Raw genomic sequence first — 18,330 nt, forward strand, 5'->3', positions numbered from 1 at the left:
TTGGGTTGGTCATAACTTTTCTTCCAAAGAGTAAGCGTCTTTTTATTTTATGGCTGCAGTCACCATCTGTGGTGATTTTGGAGCCCCCCAAAATAAAGTCTGCCACTGTTTCCACTGTTTCTCCATCTATTTGCCATGAAGTGATGGGACCGGATGCCATGATCTTTATTTTCTGAATGTTGAGCTTTAAGGCAACTTTTTCACTCTCCTCTTTCACTTTGATCAAGAGGCTCTTTAGTTCTTCACTTTCTGGCTTAAGGGTGGTTTCATCTGCATATCTGAGGTATTGATATATATGTATATATCAGAGAAGGCAATGGCACCCGACTCCAGTACTCATGCCTGGAAAATCCCATGGACGGAGGAGCCTGGTAGGCTGCAATCCAGGGGTCGCTAAGTGTTCTCCAGTTGGACACAACTGAAAGGCGACTTACTTTCACTTTCACTTTCATGCATTGGAGAAGGAAATGGCAACCCACTCCAGTGTTCTTGCCTGGAGAATCCCAGGGACAGCAGAACCTGGTGGGGTTTTCCAAAATATGACTTATAAAATAACTTAGCAGTATATATATATATATATAATTTTTTTCCCCTCCTGGTTATGTTGACCTCTGAGGTTCCAAAACTCCCCACAGACCCACGGTGAGTTTTTTAAAATTTAAAAATGATAATAGTAGGGTTTCCTGGTGTTTGGAAACTTCTCCTCCTTCACGACTCCATCCCGAGACAGGTCTCTGTCCCTGACTTTTTGTCTCTCTCTTTTTTTAATAGAGAATGGGCTGCCTTTCTGGGTGTCCGTGTGCTCAGCCAGAATGCAGAAGTTGTTTTGTAGAATTTGCTCAGCATTCAAATGATCCTTTGAAGAATTTGTGGGGAGAAAGTGGTCTCCCATCCTGTTCCTTGCCATCTTAGGACTGCCCTCCCATACATTTGATTTTAAACAACTTCCTTAAATTATTTCTCTTGTTTTCTATAAATTTTTAGGTTGAGCTTGAATTTTCATTTTATACAAATATGACAATGTAAATCCCCATACTTATGCCAACTTTAATACTAATACATATACCTTTAGTTTACCATTGAATATTTTAGTTGATATTAATTTCTGTTAGCATGATAATAAATTTATTTTATGGTTTCTTTCTGTAAATTAATGTCTTATATGCACTTGTCTGTCTCTAGCTAGATGTTTGTTTCTCACTTATGTACACACTTGTATGTAAAATATCATGTGCCTTATAATTTTTAGATTCTTAAAACACATGAATACATTTTTAAATGTATTTTTATGGATGATGATTATTTACAAGGTTGTGCTGATCTGCCTAACTTTTGAATAAGTATATTTTCATGTATTAGAGATCCATATTTATTTTTAATTTGAACTAATAATATTATTTATATAATTTGATTACCTGATTTGTAATCATACTTTTTACCTAAGGTAGAAATTTGGTTAATTATTCTAATCTTTTCCATTAATGTTTCAAATATTTTTGGAGGTTACTTTTATTTGGCATTTGTATCAATGTTTGTAAGTTATTTATACACTATATATTTACTTTTTCTTCAGTATGTATTGCATTTCATAATTACTGCTATATTATATTGGTAGAAAAATTAGTAAAAATTTCATTATTTCTCCATTTTGTCACATTGCAAGAAAAAAATTTTACTTGATTCTTGAAAGTTTCAAAGAAATTTTTCATAAAATCATTTGAATCTATATTTTTCAAGTATATATCTTTATGCTTTGTTGCTTCTATGAATTTCATTCAACTTGGGTATTTTTAAATTCCATTTACACAATATGTAATTGTATGATACTTTTATTATTATGTATGATAATGTGTATGATGTATGTATGATAAAATGTATGATAATATGTACTTTATATCTATTCTGTTTCATATAATGACATGGATTTGTATAACTTTACATGAATACAATTTTTTTTCTCCTCTGGGTATTGATGTTTTTCTTCCTATTTCAAATAACTAAAGCTCCCCTGGCCTGTATTGGACTGTTTTCAGTCTTTTTAAAATTTAGTCAAAGCATTCTTTTTGGGGCTGCTGCTGATATTTAAAATTTGACTTTCTGAATTTCAGACCCTCTACCCCAGTCTTGACAATTCCAAATATCTCTTGCTGCTGCTGTAAATTTTTCAGTCGTGTCTGACTCTGTTTAGACGGCAGCCCACAGGCACCGCAGTCCCTGGGATTCTTTAGGCAAGATCACTGCTGGGTTGCCATTTCCTTCTCAATGCATGAAACTGAAAAGTGAAAGTGAAGTCACTCAGTAGTGTCCGACCCTCAGTGACCCCATGGACTGCAGCCCACCAAGCTCCTCCGTCCATGGGGTTTTCCAGGAAAGAGTACTGGGTTGTGTGGTGCCAATTCTCCAAAATATCTCTAGATATTGCCTAATGTCCCTGGGATAAAATATCCACCAGAGGAAAACCACAGTTCTTGATATTTGGCAAATGTAGCTTTTATGTTATATAAAATTTTTTTATATCTAAGCTTTTATTTTGTGTTTACATTTCTAATTTGTTGCATCAAGGACAGAGTTTATTTTCTGCTTCATTAGATTTTTAAAAGAATCAATTAATATTTTCTGATGAACTAGTGCATGGATAATTCTGTAGATTTTACTTGTGTTTAAAGATGTGCATTTTCTTATACAGATTGAAGCAAGCAGAAAGAAAAACACCAATACAGTATATTAACGCATATATATGGAATTTAGAAAGATGGTAACAATAATCCTGTGTATTGATGTATATATCAGTCTTATGGACTCTGTGGGAGAGGGAGAGGGTGGGGAGATTTGGGAGAATAGCATTGAAACATGTATATATCATGTATGAAACGAGTCACCAGTCCAGGTTTGATGCATACTGGATGCTTGGGGCTGGTGCACTGGGACGACCCAGAGGAGGGTAGGGAGGAGGAGGGTTCAGGATGGGGAATACTTTCATTTCGATATTTGGCAAAACTAATACAATATTGTAAAGTTTAAAAATAAAATAAAATTTAAAAAATAAATAAATAAATAAAATTACAACTAAAAAAAAAGATGTGCATTTTCAAATTTCAGGAGATTTAAATGTGCATTTATCTAATTAGAAAACATGGCTAACTACAAAATTCTGATACTTTTTATTCTGACATTTATTGCCTTTGAGACTTCTCTCTTGCATTTCTTATAAAAATAATCTTGACATATAACCATCTTCCATTATTGATCATTATATTTTTTGGTTGCTATATAGTTTTTATTTGGAATTCAAAATATTAGTCTAGTAAAGTGACTGCTCGGAGAAGGCAATGGCACCCCACTCCAGTGCTCTTTCCTGGACACTCCCATGAACAGAGGAGCCTGGTGGGCTATGGTCCATGGGGCCTCACAGAGTCGGACACAACTGGGCTTCGCTTTCACTTTTCACTTTCATGCACTGGAGAAAGAAATGGCAGCCCGCTCCAGTGTTCCTGCCTGAAGAATCCCAGGGACCGGAGAGCATGGTGGGCTGCCGTGTATGGGGTCCTACAGAGTCGAAAACAACTGAAGCGACTTAGCAATAGCAGCAAAGTGACTGCTTATTATTTCACTTAGTATTTTTTTAATTTTACCTATAAACTTTTATGATACTTACATCCAATACTTTGGCCACTTGATATGAAGAACTGACTCATTGGAAAAAACCCTGATGCTGGGAAAGATTAAAGGCAGGAGAAGAAGGGGATGACATAAGATGTGATGGTTGGATGGCATCACCAACTTGATGGACATGAGTTTGAGCAAGATCCAGGATTGATGATGGACATGAGTTTGAGCAGGATCCAGGATTGATGATGGACAAGGAAGCCTGGTGTGCTGCAGTCTATGGGTCACAAAGAGTCAGACATGACTGAGCAGCTGAACTGAACTGAACTGATATTATTCCTATGTACTGAATATTTTATTTTTTTACTATAAGGATTTTTTTAACCCACAGACTTTTTAAAGTTCTAGATTATTAAGTAGTTTATTAAATGTTATGATTAAATATCTACTTTTAACCTTTTAATGGTATAAATTAATCAATCCTAAGTTCTTATAATGCATATCATATGAAAAGCACTATATGGTGGTAGGTTAATATGATAACTTATAAAGAACAAAAATTTAGACCCTTAATTCAAACAATAATGCCAACCCGAATTAAAACTGGGTTTCATAACAAAATGAATTCAGAAAACTACCTTTAAATAAAAACATAAAGGGTGTATATAAGTTTTGCAGTTATAGAACTCTATCAGCATGATTTCAAATGCAGACACCAAAATAGATTGAGAGATATAATTAAATTTAAAAATACATTAATTATAGTGGCATAATTAATTGGCAAGCATATAATAAATATGGATGAGTATAGCAAAATGTTTATTCGTAATATCACTAGTTAATATTCTTATTTTAGTAATTGTTAAGTGGGAAAATCCGGTCTTAAGTACAGACCATCTACTGCCAGTTTCCACACACAGAGACACAAACAGTTCAACATGGTCCAATAATCATGGGAAGATGCTCAGCTGCACTTGAAATCATACAAATTAAAATTGCACCTATGTCTCATCTATAAAAATGAAAATTAAAGGTCATGACAGCAGATATTCAGATATTGCAGGTATGATACAAAGAAGGAGATATAGAGGACTAGTATTTGTTTAGAATGCAAATCATTGAAACCTTTACAAAGCTATATTTGCAATTTATTTCAAAAGTTTTGAAAAAAATATTAACAACTTTATAAAATTTATCTTCAGGTTATTTATGCTATGTGTGGGTAGTTTAACAACATTTATATACAGCACCTTACTATGCATTAATGTAATGAATGCATAATTAACTAAGGTAGTACCTATTCTCAATATCTCATTTTTTCACAAATCTATTAAATAAGACAAATAACATTTTAACTTTATTTTTAATTTTGCCAAATAGTATTTTTCAGCAGATGGTTTATTCTAGCAAATTTCATGTTCACACTGTGCTATGCTTTTATGAGTTCCAGCTGCTAACTGGTAATATTTCACTGCTGAATCTATCATGTGCCGTATAATTGCTCATTATGTGCCTTCAAACACCAGCAATATAGTTATTTTCTACTTGAAGCAAATTAAAATCTTATCACCATTTAAAAAATCTACAGTTCTCTTCTGTTTAATTATTTTAAGCTTGTATTTTTCTTTGTAAATTTTTTTAGAGTTACTCTATCAAGAGCAAGAACTCAAGCTTATTTTATTTATATTTTTTCCTCTATGATCTTTGAAGGTGGGTTAATAGTTTCATTTCTGAGGAAACACTCTTTCATAGCAGTCTTACCAGATTGAGAAAACTCTTTTTTTTTAACCTATTTTTAATATAAATTTATTTATTTTAATTGGAGACTAATTACTTTATAATATTGTATTGGTTTTGCCATACATCAACATGAATCTGCCACAGGTGTACACATGTTCCCCATCCTGAATCCCCCTCCCACCTCCCTCCCCATACCATCCCTCTATGTCATCCCAGTGCACCAGCCCCGAGCATCCTATATCATGCATCGAACCTGGACTGACGACTCATTTTACATACGATATTATACATGTTTCAATGCACTTCTCCCAAATCATCCCACCCTCACCCTCTCCCACAGAGTCTAAAAGACCTTTCTATACACTTTATGTTTAGATATGAGAGCAGGAGTGACAAAATCTTCCAACTTCATGTGTGTTGTGAAATAAATGAATATCTGTTTAGGTTGTGTTAGTGGCAACTGTTTGACACTCAATGGATTAGTTTGTTGATTGGTCTTTTTTTTTTTTCCTTTCCTGGAATTCCAAATGAGAGAGTTAAGTGTTAGACTATTTTATGTGCCTCATGTGACTGCATGTGTAGAAAAGCGTTTCTTTGGGAAACAAAAGAAACAGTGCAGAGACTCACTTGAGAGCTTCACTAGTTTCTGCCCATAGAATGCTATGTTTCTGACTCTGTCTTTGCAGATCTTACATAATCTGGATCATTTTTATGTTTTAAGGGGAAAAAAAGTCAACCAGATTGTGGTAGTTGTAGCAGTTCATAGTTCTCCTACAAAGTTTAGGTGAAAAACTATGGTTTGTTGATGTTTCTGCTGCCCTCCTCTTCTGTTATTCCCCTTCATTTTGACTGTTATTAAGTACCCCCAACCAAATGTGCATCCCAGAGGCAAAGGTTTTGGTTTAACTATGAGTATACTTATTAAAAATCAGTTGTAATATTTAATTTTATCTATGGGAAAGTGATTCTTTCAGTTTTTTTTTTTTTTTTTAATTACAATCCTTGAAGCTATCAGAGATATGCATTTCATTAGGGAGCCATATAGTTCTTCAGAATAAGGATTAGTTCTCTAGGATTAAGAACACTGGCATTTGAGAAAATATATTAATTTTTAAATGGATGTCATTGTATTTTTATGCTCATACTTTGTCTCCTTACTCAAATATAAGCCATTTGAGAGCAGAGACTCTGAAATACAGAAATACCTCTGTATTTCTAGCTCCTAGAACAGAAATGATACATAATATAGACACAATCAATAGTCGCTAACTGAAAACTTTAAATGCCCAAAATAAAAATAATGCAATATTCATATTCAATTGGCCCCAGAACAAGTTCATGTGTGTGCGTGAGTGCTCGGTCACTTTAGTTATCTCCAATTCTTTGCAACCCTATAGACTGTAGTCGGCCAGGGTTTTCTGACCATGGGATTATCCAGGCAACAATACTGGACTGGGTTGCCATGCCCTCCTCCAGGAGATCTTCCTGACTCAGGGATCTACTTGCAACTCTCTTGCATTGGCAGGCAGATTTTTTACCACTAGGGCTACCTGGGAAGCCCCATGATAAAATTAGGTGGTGTGTTAAAAAGCAGATACATCACTTTGCCCACAAAAGTCCAGATAGTTAAAGCTATGGTTTTTCCAGTAGTCATGTATGGATGTGAGAGTTGGACCATAAAGAAGGCTGAGTGACAATTCTTTACTGCTGAGCCACTGGGGAAGCCCACAAAACTTCACATTAGCAGATAATCCTCTGTCTACTGTTTAAATTGATCACCTCATATTATTCTCTGTTTTAATTCCCTTTTACTTCTCTCATTACATTTTAGATGTTTCTTTAAATATGTTTGATTTTCAAGCATATGTATTTCTTACTAACTTATTTTTCTTTCCCACAATATTCTAAACTCGAAGAAAGTGAGGCATTAATCACATTATATTCAGTGATTAATATACAGAAGACAAAGGCCCGTCTAGTCAGAGCTATGATTTTCCCAGTAGTCATGTATGGATGTGAGAGTTGGACTATAAAGAAAGCTGAGCACCAAAGAACTGACAGTTTTGAACTGCAGTGTTGGAGAAGACTCTTGTGAATCCCTTGGACTGCAAGGAGATCCAATCAGTCCATCCTAAAGGAAATCAGTCCTGAATACTCATTGGAAGGACTGATGTTGAAGCTGAAACTCCAGTACTTTGGCCATCTGAAGTGAAGAACTGACTCATTGGAAAAGACACTGATGCTCATAAAGATTGAAGGCCAGAGGGGAAGGGGATGACACAGGATGAGATGGTTGAATAGCATCACTAACTCGATGGGCATGGGTTTGAGCAGGCTCCTGGAGTTGGTGATGATCAGCAAAGCCTGGCATGCCACAGTCCATGGGGTCACAATGAGTCAGATATGGCTGAGCTATTGGACTGAACTGAATATACAGAAACTCATTATTTTAGGTTCACTGCAGTAGTTACTATACAAATCAATCCTATTTTCCCCTTTAACCAGTTGCCATGACTCACTATATATTTAAAAATATTATTTCCCACAAAGGAATAGACAGAGGTGAGACAAGAGGCTGGGACCATTTACTGAAGTGGTTACACCTAGACAAATGTACGCTTGGTTGGGGGGAGGGTGTAATGAAAAACTATAAAGGACTAAAAATAGCACACTTGCAGTTGGGGCAAATATTGAACAACAGGGCACACAAAAAACAAAACCTAGCAAAAGCAGGGTGTCAGGAGCAGAAGTAGACTACTGTGCATTCACCCTGCAAACAGCACCACCAACAGGTGAGCAAAACACCTAAGCCACTCCTCTGGCCAGACCCCTGGACATACTGCTCCCTCCACCCTTATAAGGCCTTCTTTGGTGGCCCAGATGGTAAAGAATCTGCCTGAAGGGAGACCCGGGTTTGATTCCTGGTTTGGGAAGATCCCCTGGAGAAAGGAATGGCAATCCACTTCAGTATTCTTGCCTGAAGAATTCCATGGACAGAGGAGCCTGGAAAGCTGCAGTCCATGCAGAGTTGGACATGACTGAGTAACTATCACACACCACCCTTATAAGGAATCAGCTTGCCCTGCTCAGGGACTGAGCAAGCAGGGAGCTCACTTTATGCTGTTTTCAAAGATAATTGCTAATGAGAAAATCTTTGACAAAAATCTAATCAGGACTCAAAAATCAAAGCTGGAGAAAGTACAGATTTTTTTTTTTTTTTATGTTCACTGTATCCTGTCTAGAGGTTCTACTCTTTTATGATGAGTTAGGAGCTTCAGTGAGTGTCACTAAGATAATCCTAAGAGGGAGGCAATATACACATCTTACATTACTTACCATACTGAATGACTAATTTTGGAATGCTGAATTTATAAGAATTGAGTTGAAAACTTTAAACCATGTAAAAGTTATATTAAACCTAAATACCTGGCATACCAGTAAGCATACACCTATCTAAGAGATAAAATATTATATATACAATGCTATATATTATAGGTGCATGCATATTTATACATTGTTATTAAATTTAATTGCCAATTCCCATATAAGGAGATTTCAAGAAAATTAAATCCTTGTTGGTAAACAAAAGTCATGAGCCTCTTTTTGGAGGAAGACAACATATTTTAAAGCAGACTATAGCTCTGTTGGTGTTAGGAAATTTCTAAATTTTGTGTAAAAATATTGCAATTTGTGCAGATTTTTTTATACAGGTGTTCTGTGTATTCTTGCCACTGCTTCTTAATCCCTCCTGCTTCTGTTAGATCCTTACCATTTCTGTCCTTTATCATGCCCATCTTTGCATGAAATGTTACCTCGATATTTCCAATTTTCTTGAAGAGATCTCTAGTCTTTCCCATGCTATTATTTTCCTCTACTTCTTCGCTTTGTTCATGTAAGAAAACCTTCTTATCTCTCCTTGCTATTCTCTGAAACTCTTTATTCAGTTGGGTACATTTTTCCCTTTCGATTCTCTTCTTTTCTTCAGTTCAGTTCAGTTTAGTCACTCAGTCGTGTCCGACTCTTTGTGACCCCATGAATTGCAGCACATCAGACCTCCCTGTAAATCACCAACTCCCGGAGTTCACTCAAACTCACGTCCATAGAGTCGATGATGCCACCCACCCATCTCATCCTCTGTCATCGCCTTCTCTTCCTGCCCCTAATCCCTCCCAGCATCAGAGTCTTTTCCAATGAATTAACTCTTTGCTTGAGGTGGCCAAAGTATTGGAGTTTCAGCTTTAGCATCAATCCTTCCAAAGGACACCCAGGGCTGATCTCTTTTAGAATGAACTGATTGGATCTCCTTGCAGTCCAAGGGACTCTCAAGAGTTTTCTCCAACACCACAGTTCAAAAGCATCAGTTCTTTGGCATTCAGCTTTCTTTATAGTCCAACTCTCACATCCATACATGACTACTGGAAAAACCATAGCCTTGACTAGATGGACCTTTTTTGGCAAAGTAATGTCTCTGCTTTTGAATATGCTGTCTAGGTTGGCCATAGCTTTTCTTCTTAGGTCCAAGTAATAGTCTATCTCAGTAGGAATTCCAAGAGTTCTTTTAAATTGTGTGTATTTTTCAGAGAAGTGTTCAATAAATGCCAGGTTGGCTGATAGTGCTCAAATTGTCCATACCCTTACTGGTTGTATGTCTAATTTTCTACTGTTTGGAGAAGACTGGTGATATATCCAAATATAATTGTTAATTTTTCTGCTTTTCTTAAAAGTTTTATTTATTATTATTATTTTTCCACTTGGAAACTCAGAATGGCCAGTTCTACTTGAAATCATATCCTTTACTATTAATATATCTCCCTCTTCATCCTCAGTATGATTGGTATTTTTGTTTTATTTTATTTGTATTTTTTCCTTTGTATTATTCCTTGATATGAAACCTACTTTTCAAATATTAATGTCACAACAAGTTGTGTGTATATGTGTGATAAGAGAATCAGTCAATTTCTATCCTATTATCTAACCTATTTATTTCTATGTTTATGTGGGTTTTCATAGACAGCCTATAGTTCTTTCTGCCCTATCCATGTGGATAATCTCTGGCTTTTGGTAGAGTGCTTGGATAACTTACATTTATTGTAATTATTGACAAGATCAGAATCACAACTGTCATTTTGATATTTTCCCTGTATTTTTTCTGCCATATATTTCTCCAGACTCTTTTTTGAATTAGTTGAATTCATATTTAGTATGCCCTTTAACTTTGAATTTTGGCTTGGTTATTCATCTTTGCTTTATTTTTAGTAGCTGTTTTAAAGTTCCCAATATTAATGTTACATTTCTCAGTCTACCTTCAAATATTATACTGCCTTTCACTAAATCTAAAACTCTAACATAAGGAAATTTCAATTCCTCTTCTTTTTGGGCTATTGTTACCATACATTTTTCTTCTATATAATATTATTTTTCTTTAATCTATCAATTATCTTAATTGACAAGAAAAGAAATAAAAATATTTTCCTGATCCTTCATACTTATCATTTCTTGACTCTTCACTCTATGTGATACCATTTCCCTTCTCACTGAAGAATTGTTTTAACATTTTTTCTTGTACACATTGGGAGAATCTCTAAGCTTTTAGTTCCTATTGATTGGTTGAAAAGTCTTTATTTTGGCTTAATTGTTAAATTAATATCCTTTTAGAATAGTTTTAGGTTTATAGGAAAATTGCTGAAAAAGACAGTTCCCCACATGCTTCCTCTATCTCCATCCTCCCTATTATTAACATCTTGCATCAATGTGGTGCATTTGTTATAGATGATGAGCTACTGATACATCTCTATTACCTAAAGCCCATACTTTACATTAAAGATCATTCCCTGGGTTGTAAATTTCCATGGATTTTGACAAATGCATCAAGTCCTGGATCCATCATTACAGAGTCATACAAAATAGCTTCACTGTCCTAAAAATCCCCTGTGCCCCCTTTGTCTGTCCACTCCAACTTGGTGGAAACCAGTAATCCTTTCACTGTTTACCAAGTTTTGCCTTTTCAGAACATCATGTTGTTGTTGTTTAGTTGCTAAGTCATGTCTAAAAACATGCAATATCTGAGAATTGTTCAGGTTATAGCCTTCTGGTGGCTGTTCTATACTGAGCCTCATGGAATCTCATCCTATGAGTGTTTGGGCTTAGGATTTAGCAAGTGTCTTCAATGATTTCTTATGATAATCTCTGGTTCATTTTATCTGATGAAATTTCCTAGAAACTGCAGTTGATTAAGCTTCGAACTTTGATTTGTTTTCTCAGGTAGTGACCCTGCCCTGCCTTCTCTGGGATTCCTCTCCATAAGTACTGGTTCCGATATTGTTCCCATACAGAAACCTAGGGGGAAAGCAGGCCTCATCTTTCCTTCTCTCAGGGATGACAGTCCTATGCTGCTTAATGTTTCATATCTCAAATTAATTGTTTCATGTATTTTGTCTAGATTTCTTTTCTTTTTACTGTGAAAGAGTAAACCCACTCTTAGTTGCTTCATCTCATCCTTTAACAGTTTCTTTCCTGGTTTCTTTATCCTGCCAATATGTCATGTGTCATGTTTTTTTCATGATTTAGTATACATACAGATATATGTGTATATACATGTAAAATTTAAATTATAGAATCTTTAATGTGTCCCTTCCAAGACATAGCCTCAGAATGCTTTAATTGGTTACTAGTTATACTGTGAATTGTTAAAAGTTGATTATTTAGTCTGTTTGCTAAAACAAAAAACAAACAACAAAAAAACACAAACACTTCACAATATTTTAATTATTAATTTTATTTATAATTTCCAACTTTTAAATATTTTTAAATCAATTTATCCATTTCTCATACTCTATGTGTTGCTTTTACATATTAGATCTATTTTAAACTTCTTGAAGTGACATTTTGTTATACCATCATTATTCAATTAAATTTCCCCCATAAAATTGTTCCTGCAACCTTTCATCAGCAATCATTATTTTCTGGACTGGAGAATAATCTTTAGTGTTTTATTTGCTATGCAACTATTGGAGAAAATTGTTCTTGTTTTTTGTCTTTGCTTTTGATGGATATTTTCACCTAGTGTAGAAATCTAGATTGTCCTCCATTTCATTTCAGAACTTTAAAGATATCAATATATCAAATGCTGGCTTTCATTTTTTCATTTGAGAAACATTTAGTTTTCAGTCTTTTTCTCCTTTATTGTTGATCCAAGGTTTTTTCCACCTATTCTTTACATATTTTCTTATAGTTTTCAGAAGTTTTACTCTGATGTTTCCAAGTGTTTCAGAAGATTTACTCTGATGTTTCACCCTCTGAGTTTATTTTTCTTTGATTTACAGAGCTTCCTGATTTTGTGGCTTGATTTTGTTGGTCGATTTTGATAAAATCTCTGCAACTCCCAATTAGAACTTACTCTGCTCAGTGTGATTTCCTTTCATGGGATTCTAGCTGTTAACTGGGCTTCCCTGGTGATTCAAATGGTAAGAATCTGCATACGATGTTACCATTTTTCATGCTCTTTCCTCCACATTTATTTTTTTCTTTCATGTTAGTTTCTTAATTTTCCTTTCTTTCATCATTCTCTGCATTAATCTGGATGATTTATTCCTGCTGATATTTACACTTGTCTTTCTAATATGCTAAAATGCACCCACTGTCACGTAAAGCTGATCAATCGTATTTTTCAGTTTCAAAATTTATTTTTCATAAACAATATTCAAACATTGTAAAATTCTCAATTTTATTTATTATCAGTTCAATTCAGTTCAGTTGCCTCTGATTCTTTGTGAACCCATCAACTGAAGCATGCCAGGCCTCCTGTCCATCCAACTCCCAGAGTTTACTCAAACTCATGTCCACAGAGTCGGTGATGCCATCCAACCATCTCATCCTCTGTCGTCCCCTTCTCCTCCTGCCCCAATCCCTCCCAGCATCAGGGTCTTTTCAAATCAGTCAGCTCTTTGCATCCGTGGCCAAACTATTGGAGTTTCAGCTTTCACCATCAGTCCTTTCTATGAACATTCAGATGACATGATCCTCTACATAGAAAACCCTAAAGACTCCACCAGAAAATTACTAGAACTAATCAATGATTATAGTAAAGTTGCAGGATATAAAATCAACACACAGAAATCCCTTGCATTCCTATACACTAATAATGAGAAAACAGAAAGAGAAATTAAGGAAACAATTCCATTCACCATTGCAACGAAAAAGAATAAAATACTTAGGAATATATCTACCTAAAGAAACTAAAGACCTATATATAGAAAACTATAAAACACTGGTGAAAGAAATCAAAGAGGACACTAATAGATGGAGAAATATACCATGTTCATGGATTGGAAGAATCAATATAGTGAAAATGAGTATACTACCCAAAACAATTTATAGATTCAATGCAATCCCTATCAAGCTACCAACAGTATTCTTCACAGAGCTAGAACAAATAATTTCATAATTTGTGGAAATACAAAAAACCTCGAATAGCCAAAGCGATCTTGAGAAAGAAAAATGGAACTGGAGGAATCAACCTACCTGACTTCAGGCTCTACTACAAAGCCACAGTTATCAAGACAGTATGGTACTGGCACAAAGACAGAAATATAGATCAATGGAACAAAATAGAAAGCCCAGAGATAAATCCACACACATATGGACACCTTATCTTTGACAAAGGAGGCAAGAATATACAATGGATTAAAGACAATCTCTTTAACAAGTGGTGCTGGGAAATCTGGTCAACCACTTGTAAAAGAATGAAACTAGAACACTTTCTAACACCATATACAAAAATAAACTCAAAATGGATTAAAGATCTCAATGTAAGACCAGAAACTATAAAACTCTAGAGGAGAACATAGGCAAAACACTCTCTGACATACATCACAGCAGGATCCTCTATGACCCACCTCCCAGAATATTGGAAATAAAAGCAAAATAAACAAATGGGACCTAATTAACCTTAAAAGCTTCTGCACATCAAAGGAAACTATTAGCAAGGTAAAAAAAGACAGCCTTCAGAATGGGAGAAAATAATAGCAAATGAAGCAACCGACAAACAACTAATCTCAAAAATATACAAGCAACTCCTACAGCTCAACTCCAGAAAAATAAATGACCCAATCAAAAAATGGGCCAAAGATCTAAATAGACATTTCTCCAAAGAAGACATACAGATGGCTAACAAACACATGAAAAGATGTTCAACGTCACTCATTATCAGAGAAATGCAAATCAAAACCACTATGAGATACCATTTCACACCAGTCAGAATGGCTGCAATCCAAAAGTCTACAAATAATAAATGCTGGAGAGGTGTGGAAAAGGGAACCCTCTTACACTGTTGGTGGGAATGCAAACTAGTACAGCCACTATGGAGAACAGTGTGGAGATTCCTTAAAAACTGGAACTAGAACTGCCTTATGATCCAGCAATCCCACTGCTGGGCATACACACTGAGGAAACCAGAAGGAAAGAGACACGTGTACCCCAATGTTCATCACTGTGTTTATAATAGCCAGGACATGGAAGCAACCTAGATGTCCATCAGCAGATGAATGGATAAGAAATCTGTGGTACATATACACAATAGAGTATTACTCAGCCATTAAAAAGAATACATTTGAATCAGTTCTGATGAGGTGGATGAAACTGGAGCCTATTATACAGAGTGAAGTAAGCCAGAAGGGAAAACACCAATACAGTATACTAACACATATATATGGAATTTAGAAAGATGGTAACGATAACCCTGTATACGAGACAGAAAAAGAGACACTGATGTATAGAACAGGCTTATGGACTCTGTGGGAGAGGGAAAGGGGGAAGATTTGGGAGAATGGCATTGAAACATGTGAAATGTCATGTATGAAACGAGATGCCAGTCCAGGTTCAATGCACAATGCTGGATGCTTGGGACTGGTGCACTGGGACGACCCAGAGGGATAGTATGGGGAGGGAGGAGGGAGGAGGGTTCACGATGGGGAACACATGAGAAATAAAGGATTAAAAAAAAAAAAAAAAACTGATTTCCTTTAGAATGGACTGGTTGGATCTCCTTGCTGTCCAAGGGACTCAAGATTCTCTCCAACACCACAGTTCAAAAGCATCAGTTATTCGGTGCTCAGTTTTCTTTATGGTCCAACTCTCACATCCATACATGACTACTGGAAAACTTATAGCTTTGACTAGACAGACCTTTGTTGGCAAAGTAATGTCTCTGCTTTTTAATATGCTGTCTAGGTTAGTCGTAACTTTTCTTCCAAGGAGCAAGCATCTTTTAATTTCATGGCTCATCTGCAGTAATTTTGGAGCTCAAAAAGTAAAGTCTGTCACTGTTTCCCCATCTATTGCCATGAAGTGATGGCACCAGATGCCAAGATCTTAATTTCCTGAATGCCGAGTTTGAAGCCAACTTTTTCACTCTCCTCTTTCACTTTCGTCAAGAGGCTTAGTTCTTCTTTGCTTACTGCCATAATGCTGGTGTCATCTACATATCTGAGGTTATTGCTATTTCTCCTGGCAATCTTGATTCCAGCTTGTGCTTCATCCAGTCCAGCATTTCTCATGATTTATATAAGTTAAATAACTTCTGCATATAAGTTTAAAAAGCAGGGTGAGAAAATACAGCCTTGATGTACTCCTTTCCCTGTTTGGAACCAGTCTGTTATTCCATGTACAGTTCTAACTATTGCTTCTTGACCTGGATGCAGATTTCTCAGGAGGAAGGTCAGGGTTTTGGTAATACCATCTCTTTCAGAATTTTCCAGTTTGTTGTGATCCACATAGGCAAAGGCTTTGGCATAGTTAATAAAGCAGAAGTAGATGTTTTCTAGAAGTCTCTTGCTTTTTTGATGATCCAATGGATGTTGACAATTTGATCTCTAGTTCCTCTGCCTTTTCTAAATCCAGATAATCAATTTTACCAAATTTGGTGTCTTGATCCTACTTTTGTTTCTGGGTGATTTTCCTTTTTTTTTTTTTTTTTTTTTCTAATCATATCATATTTTCTTCTCCTTTGCTTGTATATTTGCATGGTGTGCCATATATTTATTGTGAATAATTTTAAGTATAATTTGAGACCAATGATGCTATCTTATTCCAAATCAAATTTATATTTGCTCTGTCAGGAGGCTAACACTGACCATCATTCTTCATTTCATATTAATCAAGGACTGAGATATTTTGAGCCAAAAGCTAATTTTATGCTCCTTCAAAATCTGGCCTATTTACTGATTACTCTTATTTATAGAGTAGCTAATTTGGTACAGTGTAAAGCTTGAAGCAATTACTGGTGCCACCTCCTCCACTGCAGGCCTTTTAATCCAGCCCTCCCTGTCCACCCTCTTCACTATTTATAAATATGTTTAAAACTCTGCTTAGGTTGCTTGCCATATTAGACCAAGTTCGTCCAGTAATTCAGGAAAGAAATTAGCCCTCAATTCTGATCTCCTCCCTTAAGGCATCCTTCTTCTGATCTTGGATGTGGAATATTTTTCTGCCATTCTCCTCTGTGATATCTTCAAATACATATATATATATATATTTTTTTTTTTTTTTTTTTTAAGTATCTGTATTTTTTAAGCAAGATGATTATTTCAAATTGTCTAACATGTCATTGCAGATGAAACACTTCAGCAATACTTTTTAAATGAAAAGTGCTTACAAGTACTTCACAAAATTATGTATCTGAATGTCCAGTGAAAAACATTCAACCTAATCAGGCATAAGGGAAAATGAAATTAGCATTAGCATCACCATGAGATATTACTTCTTATTCATTATAAAAGCTAATATTTTTAAAGCCTGATATTAAAAACTAAGTGTTGGCAAATTTGTAGATTGACTGCATTTTGCAGAAAAAAATGGTTAAAACCACTCTCTATAAATATTTCAAAGTACCTGAATAGACTGACAGTGTGGGATAAAATCACACCCTAAATCACCCTAAATACTAGTTCCTTCTCTTTGGAAATGACCCAGATAGCAATTGTTTTTATTGCAGTCTTTAAAAAATGCAAAATTAAACTTTAAACAACTACTTTATTTTAATCTCAAAGTTGTGTGGATGGAGAGTTAATATAGGATCAAATGGTCAATTTTTCTGCTCTATGTGCTGTCAGCTGAGAAACCTGTGAAATATTCAGGCACAGGAGGGGCCATTCTGGAGGTGCCTTCATCCCCTTGGTAGTTAGTGGGCATGTCTGAAAGACTTGGGTCAGCTGGGGCTGTTGACCTCTGTGGCTGCCTTGACCTCTACTCATAGAGGTCACATCACAATGTGGTCAGATATCTTCAATTGTAACTCAGGGCACTCATGGAGAGTGTCTTGGGGGCAGAAAGTGAATGTCTCTTAACATCTGAGACCAAAAATTGGCCCAGGTTTACACTGTCATATTCTATTAGTCAAAAAGTCACAGAATCCACAAGATTCAAAGAGGAAAAAAACTGACCCCACGTTTCCATATTTGTAGTGTCGAAAGTATACATACTTCTGTTCTACAAAAGACACTATAAAGAGAATGAAAGGACAGATTGGGAGGAACTATTTGCAAAGCACATATATCTGATAGAGAACTGGTATCCCAAATACACTCAGAACTCTTAAAATTCAACAGAAGAGAACAAACAACTCAGCTAAAGAATTGGTAAAATTTCACCAGAGAAGATATACTAATGGAAAATATGCATCTGAAAAGATGTTTAGCATCCTATGCCAAAAGGAAATTTCAACTTAAAACAAGGATAGAATACCACTGTGTGTCTTTGAAAATGGTAGGTAAAGATGTGAAGCACAGGACCACATATTCATTGCTGGTATAATGTGAAATGGCACAGTCACTTTTGAAAACAGTTTGTCAATTTTTTACAAAGATAGACATAGAGTTACCAGATCATTCAGCATGAGTTAAAAACTTACATCCATAAAAAACTTGCAAATATTCACTCAAAAATTGACAAAACTGATAAAAATGGACAAAAATGGACAAAACCAAGATA

This window comes from Bos mutus, chromosome 4, assembly GCF_027580195.1.
Source record: "Bos mutus isolate GX-2022 chromosome 4, NWIPB_WYAK_1.1, whole genome shotgun sequence".
In the NCBI taxonomy this organism is placed as follows: domain Eukaryota; kingdom Metazoa; phylum Chordata; class Mammalia; order Artiodactyla; family Bovidae; genus Bos; species Bos mutus.